This window comes from Tachyglossus aculeatus, chromosome 2 (assembly GCF_015852505.1).
Source record: "Tachyglossus aculeatus isolate mTacAcu1 chromosome 2, mTacAcu1.pri, whole genome shotgun sequence".
In the NCBI taxonomy this organism is placed as follows: domain Eukaryota; kingdom Metazoa; phylum Chordata; class Mammalia; order Monotremata; family Tachyglossidae; genus Tachyglossus; species Tachyglossus aculeatus.
This window is the reverse complement of record NC_052067.1, coordinates 44,951,432-44,968,730: the sequence shown is the minus strand read 5'-3', so window position 1 is coordinate 44,968,730 and position 17,299 is coordinate 44,951,432. Positions and strand designations below refer to the sequence as shown.

The window sequence follows — 17,299 nt, the reverse complement described above, 5'->3', positions numbered from 1 at the left end:
CTATTTGGATGTGAAATTGGAGCTTCACTCTTTCTATTTTGCTCAATCAGTGTTCACTTGAATTCCAGAGAATAATCCCTTTTACCCTTCTCTTAATGTCAGTCAGTTGTATTTATTGAGCACTTACTGTGTGCAGAGCACTGTACTAAGTGCTTGGGAGAGTACAATATAACAGACATAATCCCTGCCCAAACAGCTTACAGCTAGAGGAGGACACAGATATTAATATAATAAATAGCAGATAAGTACGTAAGTGCTGTGGGGCTGGAAGGGGGATGAATAAAGAAAGCAAGTCAGGGTGATGCAGAAGGGAGTTGAAGAAAAGGAAAAGAGGGCTTAGTCAGAGAAGGCCTCTTGGAGGAGATGTACCTTCAATGAGACTTTGAAGGTGGGGAGAGTAATTGTCTGCCAGATATGAGAAAGGGAGAGCGTTCCGGGCCAGAGGCAGGATGTGGGTGAGAAGTAGGTGGCAAGATCAACAAGATGGAGGTACAGTGAGAAGGTTAGGAGCAGGGAAGAATTTAGGGAGACCACTCCTAACAGTGTCAATTTTACCCACGTGTCGAGGTCATTAGGGGTAAGTGATAGGGGGTTGGGGAGAAGGGGGTTTTAAATACATTCTAGGTAAGGCATTCTCTCCAATTTATATATATTACTGACTTTGCTCAATCACTCCATCATTTTTATTGAGTGCTGACTGCGTGCAAAGCACTGTACCAAGTGCGTGGGAGAGTACAATATAACACCCTGCTAACAACAAGCCTATAGTCTAGAGTGGGGAGACAGACATTGAAATAAATTGCAAATATGTACATAGTTTCTGTGGGGCTAAGGACAGTAACACATCCATGTGCAAGAATGATGTGCAAGGGAGAGGGAAATGAGGGGTGTGTCAAGGAAGGCCTCTTGGAGGCTTCTGCCATTACTGCTATTGCCAGTTGGCTGGGATGACAGAGCTGGTGATGGAAGATGATGACAGAGAATGGTATAGGACAAAGATGGAGTGGGAGTGGAGGAGGAAGAGGTCAACTTTGAAGGATGGTGCATCATTATTCCTGCCGTCATCATTATAATCATCATTATTATGAGTGTTCATGAAAGACCTTGTATGTGCAGACCTTCTATGTGCCACTATTCTAGGCAATTGGATTCATATCAAATAAGGATCTGAGAAGTATTTTACAATCTGATGAGGGAGATCCAATGGCAAGTGCCATTTGCATATGGAAAAATAGTAAAATTAGAAAACAACTTTAAGTAAAAGAGAATAAATCAGTTGTAAATAAGTAATCCAATGTACATTAATTTCAAAAATGGTTGATGTGAATACTTGACCCAAGGAGATGTGGAATGTCTCCTGCAGAAGGTGGGTTTTTAGGGAATTTTTGAAGGGGGAGTAATGTGTTTGGTGGATTGAGGGGAGAGGGAATCAATGCCAGGGGAAGGGCTTGGAAATTGGGCCTGAAAGGAGAAAGTCGAGAGCCAAGTGGAGGTTGGCTTGGGAGAAGTGAGAAGTGCAAGATAGAGGGTGGAAGACGAAGCAGCATGGGCTAGTGGGTAGAGCACAGACCTGGGAGTCAGAAGGATCTGGGTTCTAATCCTAGCTCTGCCACTTGCCTGCTATGTGAACTTCATTTCACTTCTCTGTGCCTCAGTTCCCTCATCTGTAAAATGAGGATTAAGACTGTGAGCTCTGTGTGGGGCAGGGACTGTGTCCAACCCAATTTGCTCGTATTGCCTCCCTCCCTCCCTCCCCCTGTGCTTAGTACAGTGCCTGACACATAATAAGTGCTTAATAAATGCCGTAATTATTATTATAATATTTAAGGTAGGGGAGAGTAAAAAGAAAGCAGTCTTAAATTTGATTATTAGACGTTATGTTAGATATGAAGAGAAACAGCTAGCTAATAGAGGTTTTTGAGAAGGGGAGTGATGCATTCTGAGTGATGGTTTAGGAAAGTAAACTTGGCATCTAACTGAAAGAGAGAATGAGTAGGGAGAGACTGAAAGTGGGAGACCAGTAAGGAGGCTAATGCCAAGAAATGTTGAGGAACAGTGCTTTGCACATTGTAAGCGCTTAACAAACACCATCATTATTATTATTATTATTGAGGGCTCGGTTCAGGGTTGCTGGCCAATAGGATGGAAGGAGTAGACTCAGGAAATACTGTGGAGTAAAAGCTGGCAGGGTTTTGAGGCAGACAGACAATATTGGAGGTGAAAGACAAGGGAGGAATCCACGATGACCCCAAGATCTCAAGATTTCAGGACCTGGAGGATGATTGTGTGTCAAACATGATGGGAAAGTTCTGATAACAGGTCTTAGGAGGGAAGGTAAGGAATTCATTTTTAACATATTGGGTTTAAGGTGTTGAAATCATTGAGATGTCCTGAAGGCAGGTGGAAAGTATTATTATTATTACTATTGTTACGGCATTTGTAAAGCACTTATTATGTGGAAATATGAGCCTGCAGCAGAAATTATAAGTAGAAAGGAAGTCACCGATTCCTTGCACTTCCTTTCTTTTCCTCTCTTCCTTTCTCCATCTTTCATTCTTTTTCTCCTTCTGCCTCTCCCTCTGTCATCTTCTCTGTATCTCTCCCTCCCTTAATCCACTTCCTCTCAACCCCAGCCCAATTTTTTCCTCTAATTCTCCCTCTCTTTCTCCCTAGACAGAGCGGCCTAGTGGAAATCAATCAATCAATCAATCGTATTTATTGAGCGCTTACTGTGTGCAGAGCACTGTACTAAGCGCTTGGGAAGTACAAGTTGGCAACATATAGAGACAGTCCCTACCCAACAGTGGGTTCACAGTCTAAAAGATGGAGACAGAGAACAAAACCAAACATACTAACAAAATAAAATAAATAGAATAGATATGTACAAGTAAAATAAATAGAGTAATAAATATGTACAAACATATATACATATATACAGGTGCTGTGGGGAAGGGAAGGAGGTAAGACGAGGGGGATGGAAGTCAGAGAACCTGGGGTCTCATCCCAGTTCTGCCAATTGTCTGTGGTATGACCTTGGGCAACTCATTTAACTTCTCTGTGCCTCAGTTTCCTAAACTGTAAAATGGGGATTAAATACCTGTTCTCCTCCTACTTAGACTGAGAGCCCCATGAGGAATAGGGAGTGGGACCAACTTGATGAACTTGTATCTACCCCAGCACTTAGTACAGTGCTTGACACATAGTAATTGCTTAACAAATGTAATAATAATGATAATAACACTACTAATAATGAGTGAGAAGAGTCAAGGACCCAGAACAGGGCTTAATTTGATGTCGTAAATTAGGGGGTGAGAGCTGGAAGAAGGGCCAGTGAAAGAGTTTGAGAAGGAACAAAAAGCAAGAAAGGAAGGGGCCTGGAGATGACCATATCAGGTAAAATAAAAGTTATTTGGCATTTCCCCGAGAGGGAGTGGTCAAAGACATTCAAGGTGTCATTAAGTTCTTCCAAGCTTGTCTTTTAAAAGACACAATATTGGATTGGATTGACCATTGGTTTGAGCCAGTATACCACTGTTTTAAAAATAGTATTTATTACATGCTTTCTATGTGCCAGGCACTGAACTGGGGAAAATAGAAAGTAATCAGGTTGGACGCAGTCCATATCCTACAGGGGGTTCGTAGTCTTAATTTCTACTTTACAGATGAAATAACTGAGGCACAATTCTGTCAGTTCTACCTCCACCACATCAATAAAATCCATCCCTTCCTCTCCATCCAAACTGCTACTACATTAATGCAAGCACTTATCCTATCCTGCCTTGATTTCTGTATGAGCCTCTTTGCTGACCTCCCTGCCTCCTGTCTCTCCCTACCCTAGTCCATATTCTACTCTGCTGCCCAGGTCATTTTCCATCAAAAATGTTCAGACCATGTTTCCCTACTCCTCAAGAATCTCCAGTAGTTGCCCATCCACCTCCGTATCAAACAAAAACTCCTCACCATTGGCTTTAAGGCACCCCTTCACCTTGCCCCCTCCAAACTCACCTAGCTACTCTCCTACTACAATCCAGCCTGCACACTTTGTTACTCTAATGCTAACATTCTCACTGTATCTCGATCTCATCTATCTCACCCCCGACCTCTCACCCACATCCTACCTCTGGCCTGGAATGCCATCCCTCCTCATATCACACAGATAATTTTGCCCCCCCCCTCCCCCAACTTCAAGACTTTATTGAAGGAACATCTCCTCTAAGAAGGCTTCCATGACTAAGCCCTCCTCTCCTCTTCTCCCTTCCTCTTTTGGGTCACCCTGACTTGCTCCTTTAATTCATCCTCCCTCATTCATTCATTTAATCATATTTATTGAGTGCTTACTGTGTGCAGAGCACTGTACTAAGCACTTGGGTTGGCAACATATAGAGACGGTCCCTACCCAACAACGGGTTCACAGTCTAGAAGGGGGAGACAGACAACAAAGCATCCCTCCCATCCCCACACCACAAACATATATATTGGTAATTTTTATATTTATTTACTAACGTATATTAATGTCTGCCTAGTCTGTGGGCTCATTGTGGGCAGGGAATGTGTCTGCTGTTGTACTCTCCCAAGTGCTTAGTACAGTGCTTTGCACACAGTAAGTGCTCAATAAATACTACTGAGTAAATGAATGAATGAATCAATGAATGGCAGAGCTGGGATTAATAATAATAATAATGATAATGGCATTTATTAAGTGCTTACTATGTGCAAAGCACTGTTCTAAGCGCTGGGGAGGTTACAAGGTGATCAGGTTGTCCCACAGGGGGCTCACCGTCTTAATCCCCATTTTACAGATGAGGTAACTGAGGCACAGAGAAGTTAAGTGACTTGCCCAAAGTCACACAGCTGACAATTGGAGGAGCCAGAATTTGAACTCATGCCTTCTGATTCCAAAGCTTGGGCTCTTTTCACTGAGCTATGCTGCTTCTCTATGTCCCTGGACTCAGGCCTGTGTTTTATCCATTAGTCAAAGCTGCTTCTCTCAATTTTCCTGTTCTTATCATAGAAGAACAGAGGAAAGGAGAGCAGAGAAAATCCCAAGATAACTGCAATCACCGTAGAAATTGTTGCAAAAGTCCACATAAGCTAAGCAAGAAACTATTTTTAAGTGCACACAAGGCGTACCGTATCCTCTCTCACACAAATCAGATTTTTCTGTCCTTCAGTAGTGCCATCTTAAAATGAACAAGAGTTATATAGTGAGGTACCCCAGAGAGTTTCACATCTTTAATGGGTTTCCACGGTACTCTTAATTCCTCAGCAGCATGAGCTGAGAAAAGACTCCAGCCAAGTCTCTGAAGTCATGCCCACATCACTATCTTTCTTGGAAAAATCAGCTACTGTAAGGGAGCATTTCTGGATTGGATTAGTTTCAACCTCAACTCAGAAGCTGATTTATGGATTCACATCCCCCAAAAGGCCTATCTTTGGCTAGAAGTGGGTCTTTGCTCTCCCCTACTGCTTTCTCAAGTGGAAAAAGTTGCCCCTTTTCAAAGAATCTCTGAAGAGGCATAAATATAGTACCACTTTTTAGCAGAGATCTGTTTATCACATTGGTTTCCTAGGAATTCGTTATTCAGTCTTATTAGGTAACTTGAAATATATCTGCACTCAGCATTTTTCTTTGGCTCCAACACTGCCCTTCATCAGAGTCCGGTAAAACCATGTACTTTATTATTGATGTCATTTCCATAATTAGTAAAGCATATTTTTTGTGGTGGACTTTCATAGGCTTAAAAATCTGGGCAACTTTAATGTGGTTGTTTTAAACATTAATGCTGATCTCCTGAGTGAAGGAATAGCAGCCTATGGAAAATACCTGAAGCAACCAGTTAACCACTGCCCACAGAAGTGAACATAACTGCAGAGTTGAGCTTCTGTTTGAAGATGACTTTGCTGACAGTGAGATTCTGTCAGGGAGTTTGAGTGCCACACTGAGAATGGCTTGAAAGTTTTGCTTTGCGCCTGAGGAAATACAGCAGGGCACCTTTTCTGGTTCCTTGCCATTAGGGGTGCTAAATTCTCAGACACTAATAAATCAATTAATCAACCTGTCAGGCCTTCCACATTGCCCTCTCTACCAACCCTGTTGTACTGTGTTCTTCCAATCATGTAGTACAGTGCTCTGCACATAGTAAGCACTCAATAAATACCATTGATTGATAAGAGATAAGGCATGTTCCCCAACCAGCAGAAAGTGGACGAGTCATTTCTACTTTGAAACATCTATCATCTCATTCATTCAGTCAGTCATATTTATTGAGAACTGACTGTGTGCAAAGCACTGTACTAAGCTCTTGGAAAGTACAATTAAGCAACAGATAGAGAAAATCCCTACTCAACAGTGGTCTCACAGCCTAGAAGGGGAAGACAGACAAAAAAACAAAACCAGTAGACAGGCATCACAGCATCATCTCTTTCCTGTCCCCCTATGACCAGTCAACCAATTAATCAGTCATGTTTATTGAGCACTTACTGAGTTCAGAGAACTGTACTGGAGCTGGAAAATGCCAAAGTCATCTCTAGACTGTAAGCTCATTGTGGGCAGGGAATGTGTCTGTTTATTTTTGTATTGTACTCTCCCTAGCACTTAGTACAGTGCTCTGCACACAGTAAGCCCCCATAAATATGATTGAATGAGTGAATGAATGAATCAGAGCAGTCCATAAGACCGTGAGCCCATGTGGGACAGGGACTGTTTCCAACCTGATCAAGCTCATATCTACCACAGCGCTTAGAACAGCGCTTGACACATAGTCAGCGCTTAACAAATACCACCATTGTTATACACAGGTAGAATTGGTTGTTTTAGGGGTCTTGGCAGAGTCAGCAAGCATAAGCCATTTTGAAGATCTTCCCAGAGTACTCCCAGCTTCCCAGACTGCTCCGCTGTCCATTTCACATCTGGCCAGCCCAGAGGCTACAAAAGTTGCCCTCCTTTCTGGGGGGTGATACCCATTTTTCTACTCTTCTGATGCCCAGATCCAGGTTGCACACTATCAATCAAGCAATCATTTTAATTGAGCACTTACAGTTTGCAGAGCACTGCACTGCATGGTTGGGAGAACACACTAAACTGTAAGCTCACTGTGGGCAGGGAATGTGTCTGCTTATTTTTGTATTGTACTATCCCTAGCGCACCTCTCAAGGTCACATCTGGAGAATTTCCAGTACTCTACCAGTCTCGACGATGGGAGGGAGAGTCAGGCAGAGGCCTACCCATTCCATTCCTAGCTTGGGCAGTGGCTAGAGAGTGGAAGGTAGTCTGCTACAAGTCAAAACTCCCCTGTGCTGGGCAGCAGCAGCATGGGAGACAGTCGAGGGTGGAAACTCAAGTTTACTGCATGGAAGGAAGCAAAGGTAAATTGCTTCCATATTTTTACCAAGAAAACTGTACGGATCTACTACCAGAATGATTGCAGATGGAGGTGGGGTGTTCTGGGGCAGATATGTCCACAGTGTCACTATGTGTCAGAGACAACTCGACAGCATAAGACAAGATTCTCCCTAGCACTTAGTACAATGCTCAGCACATAGTAAATGCTCAATAAATACTGACTGACTGACTGACACACTAGAACTAGTAGACGTGATTTCTGCCTTCATCGGGGATGAGAATCTCATTACTGATGCTCAAATTCTTGGCAGTTAGAAGCGGTTCAAGCAATGGAAGAACTTGTTATAGATAGTGAAAGTGTGGGAATGAAAAATAAAAGTAAACTGTGTTGAGTATGTGATTACTCCAGTAGAACTTTTACATATCTCTCCATGTTAGCCAGGAGGCATGGAGCTTGGACAAAACACTTTCCCAGAACCCCCCCTTTGCCCCACCCCTTTTCCTGGACTAGGCCAAGGGAAGGAAATGGAAGGTGAAGAAGAAACAGAGTGAGGGATGACCCCTCTTACTGCTCTCCGACTCACCTTGATTATCCATAAGACTTGGTTGGCATTTTAGACAGTTCATTAATAAATACAGATGATCAGCATTATTAGGTTTCTGATGAAGGATGGCAGGAGAATTTGAAAACAGAGGATGACAACAATGCCATAGTTAGTCAGCTCTCTCTAAAGCCAACTGTATGGAAAATACCTTCAGGAAAAAGGCCAGTAGATTTTCTTGATAAGCGTCCCAAATTTGCCCAGACACCTTGTGACCAATTGAGAAGCAGTGTGACATAGTGGATAGAGCACAGGCCTGGGAGCCAGAAGGACCTGGGTTCTAATCCCTGCTCCACCATGTGCTGTGTGACCTTGGGCAAGTCACTTCACTTCTCTGGACCTCAGTTACTACATCTATAAAATGGGGATTAAGAGTGTCAGCCTTACGTGGGACAGGGACTGCGTCCAACCTGATAACCTTGTATCTACCCCAGCTCTTAGAACAGTACTTGGCATATCATAAGCACTTAATAATGCCATCATCATCATCAATTGATGTCTACACCTGCCTCTTGTCTGCCTCTAAAGTAAATGTGCTTGATTACAATGGCAAATAACAATGAGGAGAAATAGAGTCAGATAGTCTTATCCAATCAACTCCCAAAGTGGACAAGCTCATAATCATATATCAAACTTATACCTGTTCTCTCTCCCTGATAAAAGTGAACCCCATGTGGAACAGGGACCTTGTCCACTTTGATTATCTTGCATCTAATCCAGTGTTCGTCACAGTGCTTGGCATATAGTATATGCTCAATATACCATCATCATTACTTAGCATAATAATAATGGGAGATTTCAATGCAAGATTTGGCAGGGGGAAGCTAAAATATGGAAAAATATCTTGGACCACAAATGGTTCTGGAAAGTCAAATAACTTTTTTTAAAAACTGTGCCGGGCCCTGTACTGTGTTGGGTGGATACAAGCAACTCAGATTAAACACAGCCCAACAACTGGTATAATTCCATTCAGTGAATGTGCCTAACGTCTGCTAGCAATCACCAATACCATCTTCAGACACTCAAATAAGACAAACATATCATAGATGCAACAAACATCTAAACACTGGAACCTCATCAACTATAAGTATATGTAAACATACATATACTATATATATATAAGCACTTTGTACAGTGCTCTGCAAACAGTAAGCACTCAATAAATATGATCAAATGAATATCATGGTATATATATCATATATATGTCATTGTCTGTCAGTAAGACTTGGCAGAAAGATGTATCACTGAAGGAGGGGCCACTGTTAGATTAATCATCCACACACAAGTGAGCTGTTAGTACAACCAATTATTCAAAAAGTGGAAATGGAAGTACTTTGAAAAACTGCATCCAAACTATCAAGAAGGCTAAGTATCAATCTCCTGGAAAATAAAGAAACCAGCAAGGCTCTTAATGAAAATGCCCAGCAACCCTATTTGACCAAGTAACTGTAGTTAGAGGGAATGGAATTTTCAGCAAATAGAGGCTTTTCGCCAACACTGTCTACCAAGAAGCCATTAAGGCACTGTGTACAACAAAGAGACACCAAAAACGGTTTCAGGAACAAGATTTAGAAATCAAAACAATACTTGAAACAAAACAGGAAATGCGTTACTTCACAGCCCCTTATCATCTCGACCAAACAGAGGCCTTTAAAAACCTGCAACAGGTCAAATAGATCAAGCTAAGAAGCCTGCTTTTCTAGTGGCCCAATATCACTAGAATACCACCAGAATCGAGGGAAATTCTGAGCACCAACAAAGGGCTTGATTGAAGTCATCGTTATGACATCCCTATGGCTGTACAACTGCCTTGCTGAGGAATGGAGATGAAACTGCCCTCTCCATGGACAAAGAGGGAATCCACCACAGCCCATCAAAACCTTGGGGACTTTGCAAAGTACTACATCCTTGCCCACCTATTCTTTCACTGTATTTAGTGCCCCAAGGAGAATACAACTGACAAGGTTGAAAGAACCCCAGTGTTGCTAAGCAAACCACTCTCACTATGATCAAGTTTTGCAAGTTTTTTTGTTCCCCAAACTCCATCCCTTATTTTCGGAGGAAGACTACATCATGATCCCTATTGAGAGTCCAACTGTACGTGGCCCTTTTGTGTTAAACTTAAAAAACAAACCATGTGCTTTGTTTACAAGACGTGATCTAGGAGTTTCCTTTCTGAAGAGAAAATTGGCAAGTGAGGCATACAAGTATTGACTTTTTGATTATTTTGTTTGAGTTTTTGCCTCATCTTTTTTGCATAATGGCTAGAGGGGAAGAAGAAACAGTCAGAGAACCACTGTGGGTTGATAGCAAAAGAGAAGAGAGAGTTTGAGGGGAGAGCTGAAGAGGAGTAAATAAAAAGAAATGAAGAGTGGATGGAAAGTTCTGAGAAAGACATGACACAAGGGGCAAAAGGATTTTGTTGATGATGGTGGGACAAGCCTACAGCACTAGGAAATGATCAGGTGTGGGGAGAATGTAGTAGGGAGTAATTCCCTGGAAGGGAGGGTGACAGCAGAATTCTTCCTGGTTCAGAATTATGTTAGCCATTTTCCCTCAGGCTGAGTGGTGACTGGGTAGTTCACAGTGTTCAAAAAACAAGAAAAATGGAGGCTATTGTTGTTCTTTTGCCATAGGTTCTGTTTTTTATTCTTTCTCTGGTCCCTGGAGAAGGAATGGTTTATAGCAGTAATAGTACTATTAGTAGTAATGGTAGTAATAACAGAAGTAATCACAGTAGTAGTCATAGTAGTCATCATCGTCATATTAGTAATAGTAGTAATAACATTTATTGAACCCCAAAATTGTATACTGTATTAGGGCACTCAGGATGTATAGAAAAACAAAGTGACATGTACCTGGCCCACAAGGAGCTTACACTCTAAGTAAACATAAAATATTAACAACTACAGAGGAGCTGAACTATATGAGTGCTAAAAAGGATGAACATAAATTCCTAAGTATGAGAGTTGGCTGAAGGAATATGATTCACTGGGGCTGGGAAATTAATTGAAGAAAGTTTGTTGGAGGAGATGGGACTTTAGGAGGCTTTTGAACTGTGGTGTTTCTGATGTGGAGGGAGTTCTGAGTTGGGAAAACAGCATGAAGGAGGGGAGGGAGGTGAACAGTGAGGTATGGCTAGAAAGTTGGTTTGGTTGGAGCAAAAGCAGCTAATTGGGGAATAGTGGTTAAAGACAGCAGATAGGTGTGGTGGAGCCAGGTGGTGGGGAGTCTTGGAGCAAATTGTGCAGTTTTTTTGTGGGTAGAAAAAGGGATTTTGTAGAGGGTTTTGAGGAGAGATGTGGCTTAAACAATGCTCCAAGATGATTGGTGCAGTACCCTGTACTATACATTGTGGGGTGGGGTGGGGGGGACCGGAACCAGGGAGAAGGCTAATGCAATAGATCCCCTACTTATGAAAAGTTTACTTTGAAAAATAGAGGTTTATTTTCTGGAGATGTAAATTAACAAAATGTTTGGGGTTCAGAAATGGAGAGAAAAGAAAACAGTATTAGAATGTAAGAAGTGGTGTGGTTTAGTGGGAAAGGGCTGGCCTAATGGAAAAAGCACAGGCCTGGGAGTCAGAGGACTTGGGTTCACAGCTCTGCCGCTTGTCTGCTCTGTGACCTTGGGCAAATCATTTAACTTCTCTGTACCTCAGTTTCCTCATCTGGAAAATGGGGATTAAAACTGTGTGAGCCCCATGTGGGACAGGGACTATGTCCAACCTGATTACCCTCTATCTACCCCAGCACTTAGTACAGTGCCTGTCACATACTAAGCACTTAACAAGGTCTGCTGTGTGACCTTAGGTGAGTCATTTAATTCTCTGTGCCTCAGTTTCCTCATAGTAAGCAATTTATCATTACTATTATTACTTTTCTCCCTCCTACTTAGCTTATGAGCCCCATGTGGGACAGTATCTGTGTCCAACCTGATTAACTTGTATCTACCCCAGAGCTTAGAACAGTGCTTGGCACATAGTAAGTGCTTTACAAGTACCATTATTATTGCTATAATTATTATTGTTCACCTCTAAGACATCATTCTTTCTTAAGGCACAGAGCCATCTCCTAGCTCTGCCTCATCAAAAGGCTCAGAAAACACAGAAGCCCTCCATTGTGCTACGGTGTCTCTTTTTACTATACATGATTACTTATTGGTATCTTATCCTTCCCACCACACTCTACAAAAGCCGTATTAACACAACAGATTTTTTACTCCTCACTAATGAAGCTTCTACAGTCTATCAGTGTATCTGAAAAGTACAGAGGGTACAACAAGAGAAAATCTTTCACAGCTGGCAACAACACTAAAATATGCCTCTGAAGATGTCCTTCAAAGCCTAAAAAGTGGGTCAAAATGCAAAGGTGTTTCCTAGTTCCAACTTTTGAGGAATTAATTCCCAAAGTCAAATACATAAAAAATAGTGAAAGGGAGCAGTCTGGACTAATGGAAAGTAGATAGGACTGAGAGTCAGAGGATCTGGGTACTCATCCCTGTTCTGTCAGAAGTCTGCTGTGTGACCTTGGATGAGTCATTTAATTCTCTGTGCCTCAGTTTCCTCATCTGTAAAAAGGGAAAAAAATACCTGTTTTGTCACCATTGTAGACTGTGAGTTCCATGTGGGAGAGGGTCTGTGTTTGATCTGATCATGCTCCATCTACCCCAGTGCTAGGGCAATTAAGTACCACAATTACCATTATTAGTTTTATTATTATTATTATCATTATTGTAAAGACCTGGGTCTGATGGATTTTCTTTAGAAATCTCCAAGCAAGGAAGGAACATAATGTTCAGACATCTGCATGAAACCTTCCTCAGCATTCAGAGCCCTGAGGAAATGCTGCAAGACTACACAGATGTTTTCAGAATCCCAGTCTTCAAGACAAAAGGGAAGAGAAGCAATTGCTGAATTAGAGAAGCATAATCTGGCTTTCCTTCTGAAAAACCTTCACACTAGAACTATTGCAGATATGCCTTCTGCGAAGTGATGGATGCAGTTAGGTTGCAGAGAGAACTGCCAAAATACGGCTGCTGCCCAGCATGGGAGAATTTGGACTTGTAGCAGATTGCCTTCCACTTGCTAGCCACTGCCCAAGCTAGGAATGGAATGGATATGCCTCCACTTGACTCTCCCTCCCGTAATCGAGACTGGTAGAGTACTGAAAACTCTCCAGGTGTGACCCTGAAAAATTAAAATGCAGTTAGGAGGCACGATTCCTGCCCTCAAGGAGTCTGCAGTCTCATGGGTGAGAGGACAGGCTCTAAAATAAATTACAGACAGGGGAAAGCGGCAGAATTTAAAGATTTGTACTTAAGATCAATGTGGTTGGAGTGGGAACTGACAACCCAACTCCTTATTTACACTGAGTGCATGGAAGGGTGCACCAGAGGCAAATTTCAAAGTTCCTACCCTCAAAGGGTTTATCAAATAAACAAATTTTCATCAGTCCAGTTGGTATCTCATGACTTTACCTACAGTTTGATTTGTTAAGCGCTTACTATGTGCAAAGCACTGTTCTAAGTGCTGATTGTACTCTCCAAAGTGCTTAGTATAGTGCTCGGCACACAGGAAGCGCTCAATAAATATGACTGGATGACTGTTGATACAGAACATCTTGCCACTTCGTTATTCTCCAGGAGCTTGATAATTAGCTTTCTTGATCGGTCCAATTGATAGCTTGAGTCTTAGCATATGAGGCAAAAATCAGACCGCAACCTCTTTCACAGTCATGTTGCTTCACACGTCTTCGAAAATTCTGTTAAAAATGCTGATATAATCAATCAGTAGCTATTTTTTTAGATTTCAGGTGCCTGGAAATAATACCAAGCAATGCAGTGAATCCACATGAAGTGTCTTCACCCAGGATGATGACCGAAATATAATGAAAGCTTCAGAATTTGATATCAACCAATCAGTGGTATTTATTGAGTGCTTACTGTGTGCAGAGTACTGAACTAAAAGTTGGGCAAAGTACAGCGTAATACACTTCGTAAACACGATCTCTGTCCACAAAGAACTTATATAATATGATCTTATCATCCCAGCCTTGGAATCTGAGCTTGTCACAAATCCATTATTTAGAAAAACCTAGCCATAGATTATTTGTAAATCTGAATATCCTAGGCTGTGATTGAATTTTCACCAAATGGAGGGGAAATAGGAAAACATCCCCAAAATGAATTATTCATACTAGTTTTGTGCCACTGTGGTCAATAAGCAGCTGGTTTCCTTCTCGCTCTTTGAGGGCAGGGAATGTGTCTACCTAGTGGTATTGTACTCTCCCAAGCTCTTAATACAGTGCTCTGCACACAGTAAGCGCTCAATAAATACCACTGGTTGATTGGTCGATATCAAACTCTCTCAGTAAGCTCTCAGTAAATACCACTGAAGATAGTGATAACTAATCAGTTGAAGCAGTCATTTCTCAGAGATAATTGAGCACAGCCCTACAGAGTCTCTCTTCTTTGTGAGAATGCCCTGTTATTAGTTTACTAGCATTCTAGAGCAGATGGCAAGTTCCATCTTTTGGTACTTTATATGAGTTTTAGTTTTCAAATTTTGCACAGAGGTGAGGTGTCTACGTACGATCCTGTCATGTGTGGTATGCTTTTGTTGGTCTAAGGTTTCTGAAGCGTACTCTGTGTCTGAAGGGATAACATGCTTGTGGGTAAAACTATCCCTAAAATAAACACTTAATTTTGTGTTACATCTTTGAACCTGCAGAGTAACAGCATGTGGTTTCAACTTCAACCCTTTAACAACAAATTATTTATGTAAGCTGTCAAAGCCACACAATATAGGCAGCCGTGCAAAAAGAAACCGAAACAAACAGGCTATCATGAGAACTGTATAACCCTTTCATAACAGGCCAGTCTTTCTTTTCTGGCATGCGCTTTACTGTGGGAATTAGTCATTACCAAATGGCCCAACTTTCCAGCTCTACCATTTTTCCTTCACGATTGATTGAGGAAATTATAGTAGAATTGGACCCCCCTTGAGAATTCTTCCAAGCTGATAACTTCTGCAAAGAACAGAGAATTCACTATGTAGTAATTACCATGTCCCTTGACTATGCACATGTCGGCTGAAATTAAAATTGAATGAAGCTGAATATTTTCTCTGGGTTTAAATAGTCATAATTTTATCTTCAGTTTTCAGTGAATCTTAAGGTTTGAGGCTAATCACAACACTTCAGGAGCTATTTATTGCACTTTGTCACCAATATTTTATGGTGGGATTTTTGGCAGTCAGAATTCGACAGAATCGAGGTGCCATTTACTTTCAAACTAAATGCTCAAAGAAATCACCTTACAGGATTTCTGGCAAATTCTTCTGTAAAATATGGCTTTAATAGAATAGTACAGATGATTTCAGTGAATTCAGATCTTGATCTGTGCTAGAGTCAGCTGGGTTCCATCCCCAGGTCTCTTGTCCCCAGAGACCCTGCATCTTGGAGAGAGCCTCGAACCATTTTTGTGTGAGGGGTTTTAGGTGGTGGAGAGAGACCTGGCTAATCCCATGCGAGGTTCTGGAAGGGGACAGGCCAAAGAAAGAAGCCACATGGCTTAGTAGAGAGATGGAGTCACTATAAGTTGGAGATGACTAAATGGCATAAGACAAGACAATCCGGTTGGATCCAATCCATGTCCCGCATGGGGCTCACTACCTTAATCCCCATTTTACAGATGAGGGAACTGAACCACAGAGAAGTGAAGTGGCTTGCCCGAGGTCATGCAGGACACAAGTGGTGGAGCTAAGATTAGAACCCAAGTACTCTTAACTCTCAGGCCACTCTTCTATCCACTAGGTATGCTGCTTCTCAACCTGATAATCTTACAGATTTTTCTCTTCACTTGAGTGAGCTTTCCATATTCTAAAGGACAACTTTTATTTTTCCTCTCTGGTGACCTCTTCTACCCTATCTGTAAGCCACAGTGGTTTTCTGTTCTATCACGTTTCTTTAGTTTTATGGTGTGCATTTTACACTTCGGAGATCGTGTTTCTTAAACAGGTTCCACTTAATGGTACTCCGTAAGCACTAACTGTGTGCCAAGCAATGTACTAAGCACTGAGGTAAATACAAGATAATTGGGTTCCATATGGGGATCATAGTCTAAGTAAGAGGGAGCCCAGGTATTGAATCCCCATTTTGCAAGTAAAAGAACTGAGGCACAGAGAAGAGAAGTGAATTGCCCAAGGTCACACAATGAATAGGTGATGGAGCTGGGATTAGTGACCCACTAGGCCACACTGCTTCTCATTTCAGTTTTTTTCCCTTTCATAGCTTCTTCTGTAAAATTAAATATCCTCTCCTTGAAGGTAGAGATTGTGTCTACCTACTTCACTGTACTCTCTCAAATGCTTAATCCAGTGTTCTTCCTACAGCAGCATGGCATAGTGAAGAGAGCACTGGCCTGAGAATCAGAAGGTGATGGATTCTAATCCCAGCTTCACCACTCATCTGCTCTGTGACTTTGGATGAGTCACTTCACTTCTCCGTGCCTCAGTTACCTCACCTGTAAAATGGGGATTGAGACTGTGAGCCCCATGTGGGACAGGGACTGTGTCCAATCCAAGTTATTTGTATCCACCTCAGCACTTAGTACAGTGCCTGGCACATAGTAAGTGCTTAACAAATACCACAATATTATTATTATTATAAGGAACTGTTTGGTATATCAAAATTATCAACCCATCAAATGATTGGTGTGGCACAACTGACCCAGCACTTTGTCCTATGAAATAAAATGTGCTCTTATAGACAAAGGGATCCCATGTTATTTACATAATTTTAAAGATATGCTAACCTGATTTTTTTAACTACTCAGTATTCAGTGAGTGGTTAATGTGTGCAGAGAACTACATTAAGCACTTGAGAGAAAACAATAAAGAAAGAAAACACAGTCCCTGCTTTCAAAGAGCTGACAGTCTAGTGGGAGACATCAAATAATTTGCAAATAGAAGGAAGATGTGCTCAGATAATTGACTATGTAAACGATCTATACAAAAGTGAAGTGTGAAGCAATGAGTTCAGAAGTCATAAGGTGATAGACTTGTGTGGAATTACTAATCAAAATCAGGGCAATTAAAAATATGCTATTCATCACTTCATAAAATCAGTATAATTATCTACAGATATTTCCCAGAAGAAGTATCTATCTTCCTCTCCTTTCACCAAGCAATCCCTCTCTACTTTTCCTAAGGCTTCACATCTGTTTCCTGCCATGTGAGCTTAATGAAGCAAATCTGGTTTAAATGAACTCCTCCTGCTGTGTGCATCTTAGTCTTAGGAGTGAAAATAATTTTCCAAGTACAGAAGGAAAGTGATAGGAAGTGGGAAATTTTAAG

General features: G+C 41.6%; 1 protein-coding gene and 2 non-coding genes across 4 annotated transcripts in view; 2 read left to right on the top strand and 1 right to left on the bottom strand.

The window, feature by feature from the left end:
• Positions 1-17,299, top strand: part of SMOC2 (SPARC related modular calcium binding 2) — a 242,329-nt gene that overhangs the window by 205,549 nt on the left and 19,481 nt on the right. The gene's annotated exons all lie outside the window — the stretch shown is intronic.
• Positions 7,144-7,281, top strand: LOC119924762. The gene has a single exon (XR_005449458.1). It is a non-coding gene; the product is annotated as a small nucleolar RNA SNORA7 (small nucleolar RNA).
• Positions 13,005-13,142, bottom strand: LOC119924239. Its single transcript, XR_005449077.1, has one exon. It is a non-coding gene; the product is annotated as a small nucleolar RNA SNORA7 (small nucleolar RNA).